The sequence below is a fragment of the Rhipicephalus microplus genome, chromosome 8, assembly GCF_043290135.1.
Source record: "Rhipicephalus microplus isolate Deutch F79 chromosome 8, USDA_Rmic, whole genome shotgun sequence".
Taxonomy (NCBI): domain Eukaryota; kingdom Metazoa; phylum Arthropoda; class Arachnida; order Ixodida; family Ixodidae; genus Rhipicephalus; species Rhipicephalus microplus.
The window spans coordinates 32,299,115-32,311,517 of record NC_134707.1 but is presented as its reverse complement, the minus strand read 5'-3'; the positions used below and the strand labels follow the sequence as shown (position 1 = coordinate 32,311,517).

General features: G+C 44.9%; 1 long non-coding RNA gene across 1 annotated transcript in view; it reads right to left on the bottom strand.

The window, feature by feature from the left end:
• Nucleotides 1–258: 258 nt before the first annotated feature.
• Nucleotides 259–12,403, bottom strand: part of LOC142768444 (uncharacterized) — a 74,140-nt gene continuing 61,995 nt past the window's right edge. The window contains exon 3 of the long non-coding RNA XR_012885288.1: nucleotides 259–572. This is a non-coding gene — a long non-coding RNA (uncharacterized LOC142768444). The remainder of the gene's footprint in view (nucleotides 573–12,403) is intronic.

Genomic DNA, 12,403 nt, shown 5'->3' with positions numbered 1-12,403 from the left:
CGCCTGAGCTCTACTATCAAGGTTTTGATTCATTGCCAGGAAAAGGTAGGCCGCGCGCCGTGTTCAAAATACAACTCCTCCTCTTCCTTTAAGCAAGACGCCTGAGGAGTGCTGCCATCTTGTGGCGAAATAAAATGTTTCTTTAGAGCCTGGTATGGCCTCAAGGACAACCACGACCCAGATTTTCAATATCGGAGCAAATGCTTCACCGTAGTGCGTTGTAGAGTTTCAGTATTATCGCTGCATTTGGCACTCGAATCTTTTTTTATTTTCATGGTCGTACGTATAACGCAAGGAGCCATCTAGTTCTGTTTCAAGGCCTAGTTTTCCTGGCTGCTTTGAAGTCCCGCGTTTTTTTTCTCAGCAGTTTAGTGTTCGCTCTGGCGCAAACAACACTTGTAAATATAATTGAACCTTAAATGAGGCTGCGTTCTTGAAAACTGTACATTTGACATCTGACAACCTTTTAAACAAAAGTATCTCAAGAAAATTATCGATGGTCTTCAGCTCTAAATCTTGCTCTGGGCGCCTTGATTAGCTCTTGAAGGCTCCTAGATTTGCCGAATGTAAACCTGAAAAAAAAACAATGGATATTTGGTAAACAGCTTGGGAGTTTTTGTTGGAAATAATATTTATTTGCGGTGCAAAATGTCATCTGAAAATTTTCGAAGCAAATTTGGAAAAGATGTTTATTAGAAATGGGCCGCTTTTGAAAATGCTAACTTTAATAGTGACAATGGCGAATTCTTTAGCGTGCAATTAAGGTCGCTTTCATGTTTGTGCCATTGCATGAAGCACTTACCTTAAAATATGCTAGCAAAGCATTCTTCAGTACAATGCTTTGTTATGTGGGCAAAATGTTCCTGCTCTTTGAAGTAATGAGTGTCGGAAATTAAACTGTGGTATAGCCACAAGAGAATTTTCACAATTCAGTAAAACATTTGCAAAATTCTACATAGGCAAATATGACTCAAATGGAACTTAAACAAAGAGCAATCGGTGGACATGACTGTGTTGAATGCTCAGGCCGAGGGACAGTTGCCGTTGCTGCACTCCTAATAACTATTTGTAGTGAATACGTATGCGAAATTCCAAATGATGATATGGCTATATCATGAACACCAGCCACATCAGCAATTGGTATTCTCTGAGCATGATCATTATAGAGAGGCCTTTTAGGAGCAAAGTGTGTGTTGAAATATATTGATTGATTGATATGTGGGGTTTAACGTCCCAAAACCACTATATGATTATGAGAGACGCCGTAGTGGAGGGCTCCGGAAATTTAGACCACCTGGGGTTCTTTAACGTGCACCCAAATCTGAGCACACGGGCCTACAACATTTCCGCCTCCATCGGAAATGCAGCCGCCGCAGCCGGGATTCGAACCCGCGCCCTGCGGGTCAGCAGCCGAGTACCTTAGCCACTAGACCACCGCGGCGGGGCATTTGAAATATATTAAAGCAATAACATGTCCCTGTATGTATATGTGCGTGTGTGTGACTTTGTGTTTGTATTATCATGTAAAAGTGCAGAGGTATATATGTATTTATATTAATATGTAATATGTTTGGTGTAATATTGCCGCACAGCCAAATACATAGGGTTGTAGGCTAGTCAAGCTGTCCAGAGATGGCAAACAAACTTTTATTATTATTATTATTATTATTATTATTATTATTATTATTATTATTATTATTATTATTATTATTATTATTATTATTATTAATATTATTATTATTTATTATTATTATTAATGTCACTTTCGAGTTTGTGGAAACCCGAACAGCAAAACAAACAATAACTATATTCCCGCAAGGTTAAACGACGATTACTGCTGAAATCATGAAGCTGCTCCCTCTAAAAAAGCAATAAAGAAAACAACGGGACTGACCTAAGAAAACAAACAGTAAGAGAAGTGGCTCCACCCCATATCTCAGTGCAGCTCCTGAAAAGGTATACGTACTTTGTAGTGGATGGGCATTTTAACTTCTTACTCACCGATGCCTTCCCAAGTGATGAGGTGTACACGTATCTGCCACGAACTAAAACATGAGTCAGAGATACTCCTTATTCTACGAAACTATACGACTGATTTATATAGTGATCTATTGCAAAGAGCACACACGGAAAAAAACTGATAAGTGCCGAAAAAATAAACACCGTCAGGCGCTTCACCATTCTAACTGTGCAGAGATTTTCACGATTATAAGAAGCAACTATTCACCCTGGTAAATATATTCTTAACTCTAATCGTGACTTATTTTTCTCCACGCATTAGCCCAGATTTTACATACCACAAATAGAATTTCTTCAATTATAACTTCGGCCTCTAAATGTGCCAGTTGGCGATGTGCTTCTTGTAACTGCACAGCAAAATTCTCCAGAAATTTTTACCATATCTTCCCATGATATCTTCCCAACTCTGTTCAGCTATTAACTAACGACATTTTAAATATCTTTACGGAACATTTAGGTACTCTGTCAACAAAGGTACTTATTGCAGCGAACGCATCGAAATAAGATGAAAAATCGGGTGTCGTGATATATTGCCCTGTACTTGTTTGGTCATTTTTACTGTGCATAGCAGGCTTTCTTCCTGTATTTCTGGTATAATATATAACGGAGACAGTCAAAACTGTTATCCGAGATCAGGTAGGAGCATAGGCCTAGCTAGCAAAATCAGCGACAGTCCGGGCCGAGCGTCTCGTGCTTAGCACTGACAATGTGTGTGCCGAGATTTGCATGACCCACTACAATCATCATTACATATTTCCCCCTCGCTGAAGATGGTGCCAAGTAAGTGTTATAAGGTGTCGTGAGGACAAGTGGTTCGTGATATGGTTTGAGGCGATTCACATGTACGATTTCGCGGCCTCGGCGACGCAGGTACACAGTGGCCGTGAGGGGTTCGATGAGGTAGTTAACAGCGGAAGTTTGTTCTATGACGCGATAAGGTCCATGGTACCTGCTGACAAACTTTGTAGAGGTACCAGGAGCAGCACTGGGGGGCACCCACAGCCAAACAATAGAGTTGGGCGAAAATTGGTAGTTGGACCGTTCATCGTCGTGACGAAATTTCTGTAGCCCTTGTTCTTGTGTTGTAAGGGTGCGAGTTAATTGCCGACATTCTTCCGCATACCGCGCGGCTTCGGAAAGTGGTGTGCTTTCGGATGAGTCGGGTCGGTAGGGGAGAATGGTGTCAATTGGAGATGTTGGTTCTCGACCATAAAGTAAAAAGAATGGAGAAAAGCCTGTCGTCGCTTGAGGTGCCGTGTTGTAAGCGTACGTTACGTAAGGAAGGATAAGATCCCAGTTGGTGTGGTCGGAGGCGACATACATAGAAAGCATGTCGCCAAGAGTACGGTTGAAACGCTCGGTCAAGCCATTTATTTGTGGGCGATATGCAGTAGTACAGCGGTGAATTACATGGCATTCTGCAAGAAGTTCTTGAATACCATCCGCGAGAAAGACGCGGCCTCGGTCGCTCAAAAGTTCACGTGGAGCGCCATGACGCAGAACAAAACGTTGCAGCAGGAAAGACGCAACGTCACGTGCCGTCGCGGCTGGTAGAGCGGCCGTTTCTGCATATTTCGTGAGATGGTCGATCGCTACAATAATCCAGCGATTCCCAGCTGATGTATATGGTAGAGGACCATAAAGGTCTATTCCAACCCGGTCGAATGGTCCCACTGGGCACGGTAATGGCTGCATTGGTGCAGTAGGACGGCTAGGATCGTGCTTGCGGCGTTGGCACTCTGTGCAAGATCGAATGTACTTTTGAACGAATGCGTACATGCCGCGCCAATAAAACCGAAAACGCAGCCTGGCGTAGGTTTTAAACAAACCGGCGTGCGCACACTGCGGATCGGCATGGAAAGCAGCACATATGCTGGCGCGGAGATGCCTGGGTATGACGAGTAGCCATTTGCGACCGTCAGGGTGGCAGTTGCGGCGATAAAGTATTCCATCACGGATGGCGAAGTGAGAGGCTTGTCGGTGTAGCACTCGAGATGGCGGGTGGGCGAGTGTTTCAGATAGGTAATCCATCAAAGACGCAATCCACGAATCTCTGCGCTGCTCCGCAGCCATGTTGATGGGTCCTGATAGTGGAAGGAAGTTGTCTTGGATGGAGACACTCGCAATATCAGTAGAAACAGGCGAACGCGAAAAAGCGTCGGCATCGGCGTGCTTCTGGCCTGAGCGATAAATGACGTGGATGTCGTACTCTTGGAGCCGTAAAGCCCATCGTGCCAAGCGTCCTGAGGGATCTTTGAGGGAGGATAAACAGCAGAGCGCGTGGTGGTCGGTAACAACATTGAAAGGGCGGCCGTACAGATAAGGCCGAAATTTAGTAATGGCCCTTTTAGTAATCGCTAGGCATTCTTTTTCAGTTACCGAATAATTTGCTTCTGTTCTTGTAAGAGTGCGGCTCGCGTACGCAACAACATATTCTTGGTAACCAGGCTTTCGTTGGGCGAGTACAGCGCCAAGACCGACACCGCTAGCATCTGTGTGGATTTCTGTGGGAGCGCTTGAATCGAAATGACGCAGTATGGGTGGTGTTGTAAGCAGATCATGGAGCTTCGAAAAGGCACTGTCGCAAGCTGGAGACCACGCAGATAGATTGCGGTCTCCCTGAAGTAGGTCTGTCAGAGGCGCCATGGTCGAGGTGAAATCTCGGACGAAGCGGCGGAAGTATGAGCAAAGCCCAATGAAACTACGCAGCTGCTTGAGAGACGCGGGCCTCGGGAACTCGCGAACAGCACGTAGCTTAGCGGGGTCAGGAAGAACGCCATTCTTCGACACGACGTGTCCGAGAATGGTCAGCTTGCTCGCTCCAAAGTGACACTTCTTCAAGTTGAGTTGGAGGCCTGCTGCAGAGAGGCAGCGTAGAACCTGTTCCAAGCGACGAAGGTGCGTGGAAAAATCGGGCGAGAATACCACTACATCGTCTAAGTAGCACAAATACGTGTTCCATTTGAGGCCTCGTAGGATAGTGTCCATCATGCGCTCAAATGTTGCCGGCGCATTGCATAGCCCGAATGGCATCACGTTAAATTCGTATAAGCCGTCTGGTGTAACAAATGCAGTTTTTGGCCTATCATCCGGATTCATGGGCACTTGTCAGTACCCAGAGCGTAGATCAAGGGAGGAAAAGAACTCTGCGCCTTGTAAAGAGTCGAGGGCGTCATCAATTCGAGGCAAAGGATAAACATCCTTTCGTGTTATTTTGTTTAGGCGACGATAATCTACGCAAAAGCGTATCTTGCCATCCTTCTTTTTAACTAAAACAACCGGCGACGCCCAAGGACTGTTTGACAGTTGAACGACGCCTCGCTTTAGCATATCCCCTACTTGTTCACCGATGATACGGCGTTCAGTTGGTGAAACACAATATGGTCGCTGCCGTAGTGGTGGGTGATTACCTGTGTCGATCTGGTGGCATACGGTAGATGTGCGACCTAAAGTAGCACTGTGACTGTCAAAAGATGGTCGAAACTTGTCAAGGAGGCTCAAAAGCTCACACCTCTGTTGTGGGTTTAGGCCTTCGTCGATGACACGGTTGAAAATGTCGGTAGTGGAAGGGTCATTCACGGAACTACAGGAGAGGGCGCTGACTTCCGATGATTTATCAGGAACGTCAAGTGTAGCGATGGTTTCGAATGATTCTATCGAACCAATACATTCGCCTCGAAGTAGCGTAATCGTGAATGGGAACGGATTCTCCACAGGCACGTTGGTCGCACCAACTTGAAGAGTAACGAGAGCGTTTGGGAGCGGTGATAGGTGGCGATGAACGAAAGCAGCGGAAGGCGTGAAGAATGCGGTAGCGTCGACGACGGTGGAACACGACACAGGGCGAAGACAGTAGCGCGTGGAGGGATTTGGGTGTCGCCACTAATGACCAACTTCGCGTCGGAAGGGCGACCGTGCACTGGTAGCGCATCACCAAGGGGACAAAAGGCGACTTCGGCACGGGCGCAATCAATGACGGCTTGGTGATGGGAGAGAAAATCCCAACCTAAAATGATGTCATGAGAACAGTGCGGGAGTACTACGAACTGGACTGTGTAGGGCACTCCTTGAATTACAAGTCTGGCAGTACACGCGGCCACAGGCTGCACAGGCTGTGCAGTGGCAGTATGAAGACATGAACCCAAGTAAGGCGTTGTCACTTTTCGAATTGAACGGCAAACTTTTTCGGCGATGACAGAAATTGTGGCACCAGTATCAATAAGGGCAAGTACGGGTACACCTTCAAGAACGGCATTAATTACATTCGGCGGCGAACGAAGAGGGCTTGTGCTTTGCGACGAGGACGCAGTTCTTGCCTCGGGAACTGCGTCATTTAGTTTTCCGCGTCGATTGTAGGGGGGCGTTGGCGCATCGGGGAGGGCGAGCATCGACGTGGAGAAGGAGATCTGCGATCAGGAGCTGGTCGGTGGCTTGGACGAGGAGCGTACAATTCAGGTCCTGGGGTGTATTGAGTGTACGTGTAATCGTTCTCGTATGGACGTAGGTTTTCACGTGAGTGGAGTGGGCGGCGGCGGCACAGACGTGCGACGTGCCCAGGTAGACCACACGAAAAGCAGATCGGTCGGTTGTCGGCAGTGCGCCATGGATTAGGGACTCGGCGAACTGGAGGTCGTGGCGGCTGGGCGGCATAAACAGGAACAGGCTGTGGAGGCGGCGCTTGGAACGTCTGTGGTCGTGGTCGTGCTGCTGCTTCGGCGTACGTCAATGGTGCATTGACTGGTGGCACCAGCTGCGGAGGAAGGACCTCAGACACTTGATCTGGTATAATAGTCCGTAGAGTAGGGCTAAGCGGTGCACTGCGCTCCGGTAGGCCAGAGATGAGCGAGAGTTGGCGGGTAACTTCTTCGCGCACGAAATCTTTGATCTGCGAGAGGAGGACGGGGTCTTGCGAGGGAGTTAAGCCGGACATCGATTCCTGATGTGGGACAGCACGGCGGGTGACGAGACGTTGCCGGCGGAGCTCATCATAGCTTTGGCAGAGCTCGGTAACTTGGGCGACAGTAGCAGGGCTTTTTGAAATGAGCATCTGGAAAGCGTCCTCGTCAATACCCTTCAAAATATGCTTGATGCGGTCCACCTCTGTCATGTTCACATCGACGCGCTTGCACAAGTCAATGACGTCTTCTATGTAACTTGTAAGGTTCTCACCAGGCAGTTGAGATCTCGACTGAAGGCGCATCTCCGCACGAAGTTTGCGGACAGAAGGACGACCAAATACTTTGGTTTGAATGCTGTCCAGGTGGGAACGTCGGTCTCATGGTTCCGAAGCCATAAGTGGGCAATGCCACTGAGGTGAATGCCGACAGTGGCCAGTCTCGTGGCTTTGTCCCATTTGTTCAAGACACTCACGAGTTCGTAAGTAGCCAGCCAGTCGTCGACGTCGTGGTCGTCAGTGCCGCTGAATATGGGAGGATCCCGCTGACGGACCACGCCGGAGCACACGATGGCCTGGGAAGCCATAGGAGGAGGGCTTGTGGCAGATGCAGTGGTCATGACAGCAGGTACAGTCCGGCTTCGCAATTCCAGGATTGCAAGGAGACCCCGCACCTCCACCAATTATAATATAGAACGGAGACAGTCAAAACTGTTATCCGAGACCAGGTAGGAGCGTAGGCCTAGCTAGCAAAATCAGCGACAGTCCGGGCCGAGCGTCTCGTGCTTAGCACTGACAATGTGTGTGCCGAGATTTGCATGACCCACTACAATCATCATTACACTGGCTAAATTAGAAGCACTCTTTTTAGCTGTGCGCAAATTGAATACATCTATTCCAGTCGTAGCAATCATACTTGACTCATTATCCATGCGTTCTTCACTGTGCACATACGGTGGCTTACCCCCAATGATTTTTGAAATCATTGGTTCTCTGTCATTTTTGAAGCATTTACTTATTCTGGGCACCAGGGCCCGAAGACTTGTTAAATAAATAGCTGACTTTTCTGCGAACGCGCTGCTTTCAATCATTCCTATTTTCAATTCTACAGCAAACATTACTGCATACCGATTTAGAACGCCTAAAATCAGGCAAAATGCATCAGTTCCTGCAATCACGGCTTCTCCGGATTACAACCAACTGTTGTTTTCCTGACGCAGCGAACTCTCTAGTTGGATGATTGAAAGTGCCATCACAAAATTTTGTTGCCGCGTTACGTCCCTCAATTTTACTTGAATAGATCAGGTTTATTGAATTTCCCTATGTGCATTTACTGTAATGAGGAGGTGACGACTTTTCATACCTATTATCTTTTTGCCGTTTCTCTGTTTTCAGAAAAAAACATACTAGCACCACTTCTTCAAGAACTAGGCCTGCATTTGTTTGTTGGTTGGTTTTCCTGGACTCATGGCTCACAGCCACTCAGGGGGATTGGCCAAGAAAGAGGGTAGTGCATTTTTACTGTGAGCATTAAACTATGTATAATGAATATGTATTATAGTATGACTAACGTAAGGAGAACGACATAAGAAGAGAGCAAACAAAAAAATAAAAAAATGGAAAAGTCAAGTTCAGAAACTTTGAGATATCAGGTGTTGTGATTACCACACAGCTGCATTCACTTCACCTCACCATTTAGAATTTTTTTGGTAAGAAATAATAATTATTTGAATGAAGACCACTAAGGTATACGTTTTTATGCTTGAATACACTCGCAAACGGCATTGAAAGCATCCCTGTGGCAACGTCCCAAAACTGAGGCACCAAAGCTTAGTGAAGTTTCCGCCGTCAATTTAACGCCTATTTTCAGAAATTTTATAACTAGAAGCTTTTTTCTAAGTATATTGTGTCGGCGACAATACGAAAAATGACGTTCTATTGATTCCATTTCTCCGCACAATGCGCAAAGGGGTGATATTGCCTGACTAGCTCTGTGAATATACAGGTTTACGGGCGGGGGGGGGGCGACACGACATTGGAATTTAGTATTTAAAACTTTGAGCTTTCTCGACTGGCTCCAGTGGGGTCGCCATGGAAAATTGTGGTGGTTATACTCTGTCCATGTAGCTACTTTTTCTATCATATCAGTGCAGCATGTTGATTGTCGATATCTTATTGCTGTAATACATTCAACATCTGGCAGTATGGATAAAATTGGGTCATCAAGTGCTGCTCGTGCTAAGGAGTCGGCCAGTTCATTTATTCCTAATGCACAGTGTCCCGCAACCCATAGTAACCTCAGGAGTCTCAACCGCGGTGGTACTAATGTTCTGAATGTCCATAGAATTCCAAAGTTCGCAGAAGCTGTCAGAGCTGTACAAACTGAAAAAGAATCAGTCATTTTGACTGATTTGTTTTGATTTGACGGAAGTTTTTGAAGAGCTAAAATATTCGCCACGAGCTTCGCTTCACTTATCAGATCTTGTTCTTCTTTCTTTCTAGAGCCACATGGATGTTTTATTCACCGTTCAGGAATACATCCCTGCGACAAAACGATTCTATTGCTAAATCATGGGCTCATGACATATTTTCAAATTCGCAAATGGCAATTCAAATCATAATTAATCAACTACCGTTACTAGGATTGAAGCAGTGCGGAAAGTAAGAGGAAAATGCACCTTATAATCGACCAGTCGCCATTTTCTCAACACTCTCTGGTTGGATAATAAACAAGCACAGTTGCTGAGTACCCACTGCACCATAAGCAATCATAAGTTTGGTGTAGTAGGATGGCATTCACTATGTTATCGCTTATCATTCTCGGAGAAGCGTGGTAACCGCTACACACGTGTGAGGAATATTGTACAATATTTTATGCAGTGGCTGACGACGGCAAAAATTATGCCTTATGTGGGTATACGCCACAGTTAATAGGTAAACAAGAACAAGCATTTGTAATGGTTTGGAGTATTGCATAACCCACTCTTTGCACAATTCATATTGTGTGGCGCCTGCTTGTTGCTTTGATGTTCTAAAACGCTTCACTACTCAAATTTGCGCGATTACTTTCGTGATATCAAGCCTGCCTAAGGTCAGTCATGAAATGAATTTCAAGCGCTGGCGTGGCCCATCATCACTGGGCTGGCAAGCAGCGGACCGGGTTCAAATGTCATTGTATCTTTAATGTTTTTATTTACTGAGTTTTTTCTTACTTCTTGGGATATTGGTTACGGGCAGCAGCAGCAGTGGCGGACAATTACGGCGCCACACGTGACCTGTGTTCTGATCTCATCGGAGCTTTCGCCGTGAAACCTGAACGAGCGCAGACTATCGACTTGTATCGCGCTTTTTCTCATCTTCCTGGTTTTTTAGTTGCAGAAGCACTTAAAAAATAGTGCTTCAAGGTCTTTTTAAAAAACAGCTTCAAAAACTCTCCTGCTCCTGCCACAGTACAACTACATGTCATACATAATTCTAGGGTTCAATCACAATTCGAACTGAAGCTTGTTATTATTTATTTTTATTGTTCTAAGTTTCGGCTGATGGACATCAAATTGCGTCTCACAACCAATGACGTGAACTCTGGAATTCCCGTGAAATGAGGTGTTTATTATGTACACATAGTCCAGGGCAGGAGCACGCTTTCAGTTCACAAAACAGCCAAGACAATTACTTAAACATCATTCACTTTTGAAACAAACTGTTCCCAGAAGATTGCTGTACATAAAAAACATGATCAATTAACTGCCCACTGTCAGATGCCGAACAAAATCATGGCAGCTTAATGAAGTGCCCTGCTACATCATTCCAACCGATCTGAATCTATTGAATTGATGCTTCTTGCACATATCACTTTTTCCCTCATCGCAAAGAGCCAATCTTAAAAAAAAATGAATGTAAAATGGCTTTTTGCCATCTGCATGTCCCGTTTTAGGTATGCCATCATCATTTCAAAGTTCATAATAGGTATTAGTGAAATGAATTTGCTAACAAGGAGTGCCATGCTTCCGATATCAAAAATTCTGGTCAACTTCAGCAAAAAATTTTGGTTCGATTTACAATGACCGCTAATGACCTGCTGACCAATGTTTCTTTGTATGCTTAACAATGTGCATTACAACGTGCACTTTTGGAGATATTGCTTCATTTTAATAGGAGTTAAAAGGAACCACACAAACTTAGCGCCACAGTTGATCTACGCACATGCAGTGCAAACAAAACACGCCCCCTGTCTAAAAAAATGAAAGAAAAACGGACATAGGCTGTGTCGCATTTCGAAAAGAAATATCGCTCAACGGTTGCATTTGTACACATAATTGCTGATATTTAGTGAACTTGATGTAATCATCAGAGACTTGCTGGGCTGCTAAAAACTGAGATTGGTGCCTCAAGCAATGCTTTCAGAGCTTCTTTGTAGTTATTGCTACGCATGTAATCACCGTAGGTGAACTGCATATGTGCGTTGCGGATTGGGCCCCTTTGTTTCATTTTAATTCGATTCCAAAGAATAGTAACTTGCCGCAATTCTATTTTCTCTACTTTACGGAATAAAAAAGCTCAGCCCATTCTGTCTTACGGATTCATTAGGCAGCTCAGTTGTATTCCTACAGTTTCTCAGTGTAGTAAAGACGTGTCTTGACAGCTTTATCGAGCTAAAAATTACTGTAACATATAAAGCTTAAACCAAAAGGTGTATAGAAACTTCAAAACTGCACTAATCACATCGCCTATGTCCAGGAATAGTATATAGCTTTGTGACCTATTTCGCGCAGTACAACTACACTATATACTATTTCACATAGGGGCAATTCTTCCACTAACTATGGTATTTGCATGGTGAGCACAATCTCAAAAAAATCAGTAAACAGTCGACAACGTAAGCAGTTACGTGTTACGAGGGCAATTTAATACCTTCGCGGCATCCTTTTACTATACGCAGCAGCTAGTAAAGCTTGAAACATTTGTCGTTACTAACTAAGAATCTTTTCTTGGTCTTTTTAATTAGGTAACTACTAAGGCGCATACCTTGCCAGATTTTTCACAAACATCATCGTATATTTTGCAGTGGTTGTGACACAATAAGAAAAAAAACTGAAACGAATCTTAACTTCTTCAATTACTTTATAATGTAAATGTCGTGCTGAGTGGTGACACTGTCATGACAAGAAAGATGGTGTGGCTCTGGCGCGCGGGTAGCTACGGCGAAGTAGAGAAGGAGGAAGAAGATGCTGAGATTAGAACAGCCAGCCCGAAGCAAGGGTGCTGGCTGTATCTGTCTTATTTATTTCTCACATTACACATATACAGAAGGTCTGCCAATGATGTGTAGAAAACATCCATTATTTCTCAGAATCCGGTGGCTGTTAACGTTACTCAGTGTGCTATTTCAAATTAAGAGTCTGAATAGCCTTCAAACAGCTGCTGCAGTATACGATACCGGCTGAGTTTTGATATTTTATGTGCGCGTTTTCCTGTACGTTCTCTTGCGTG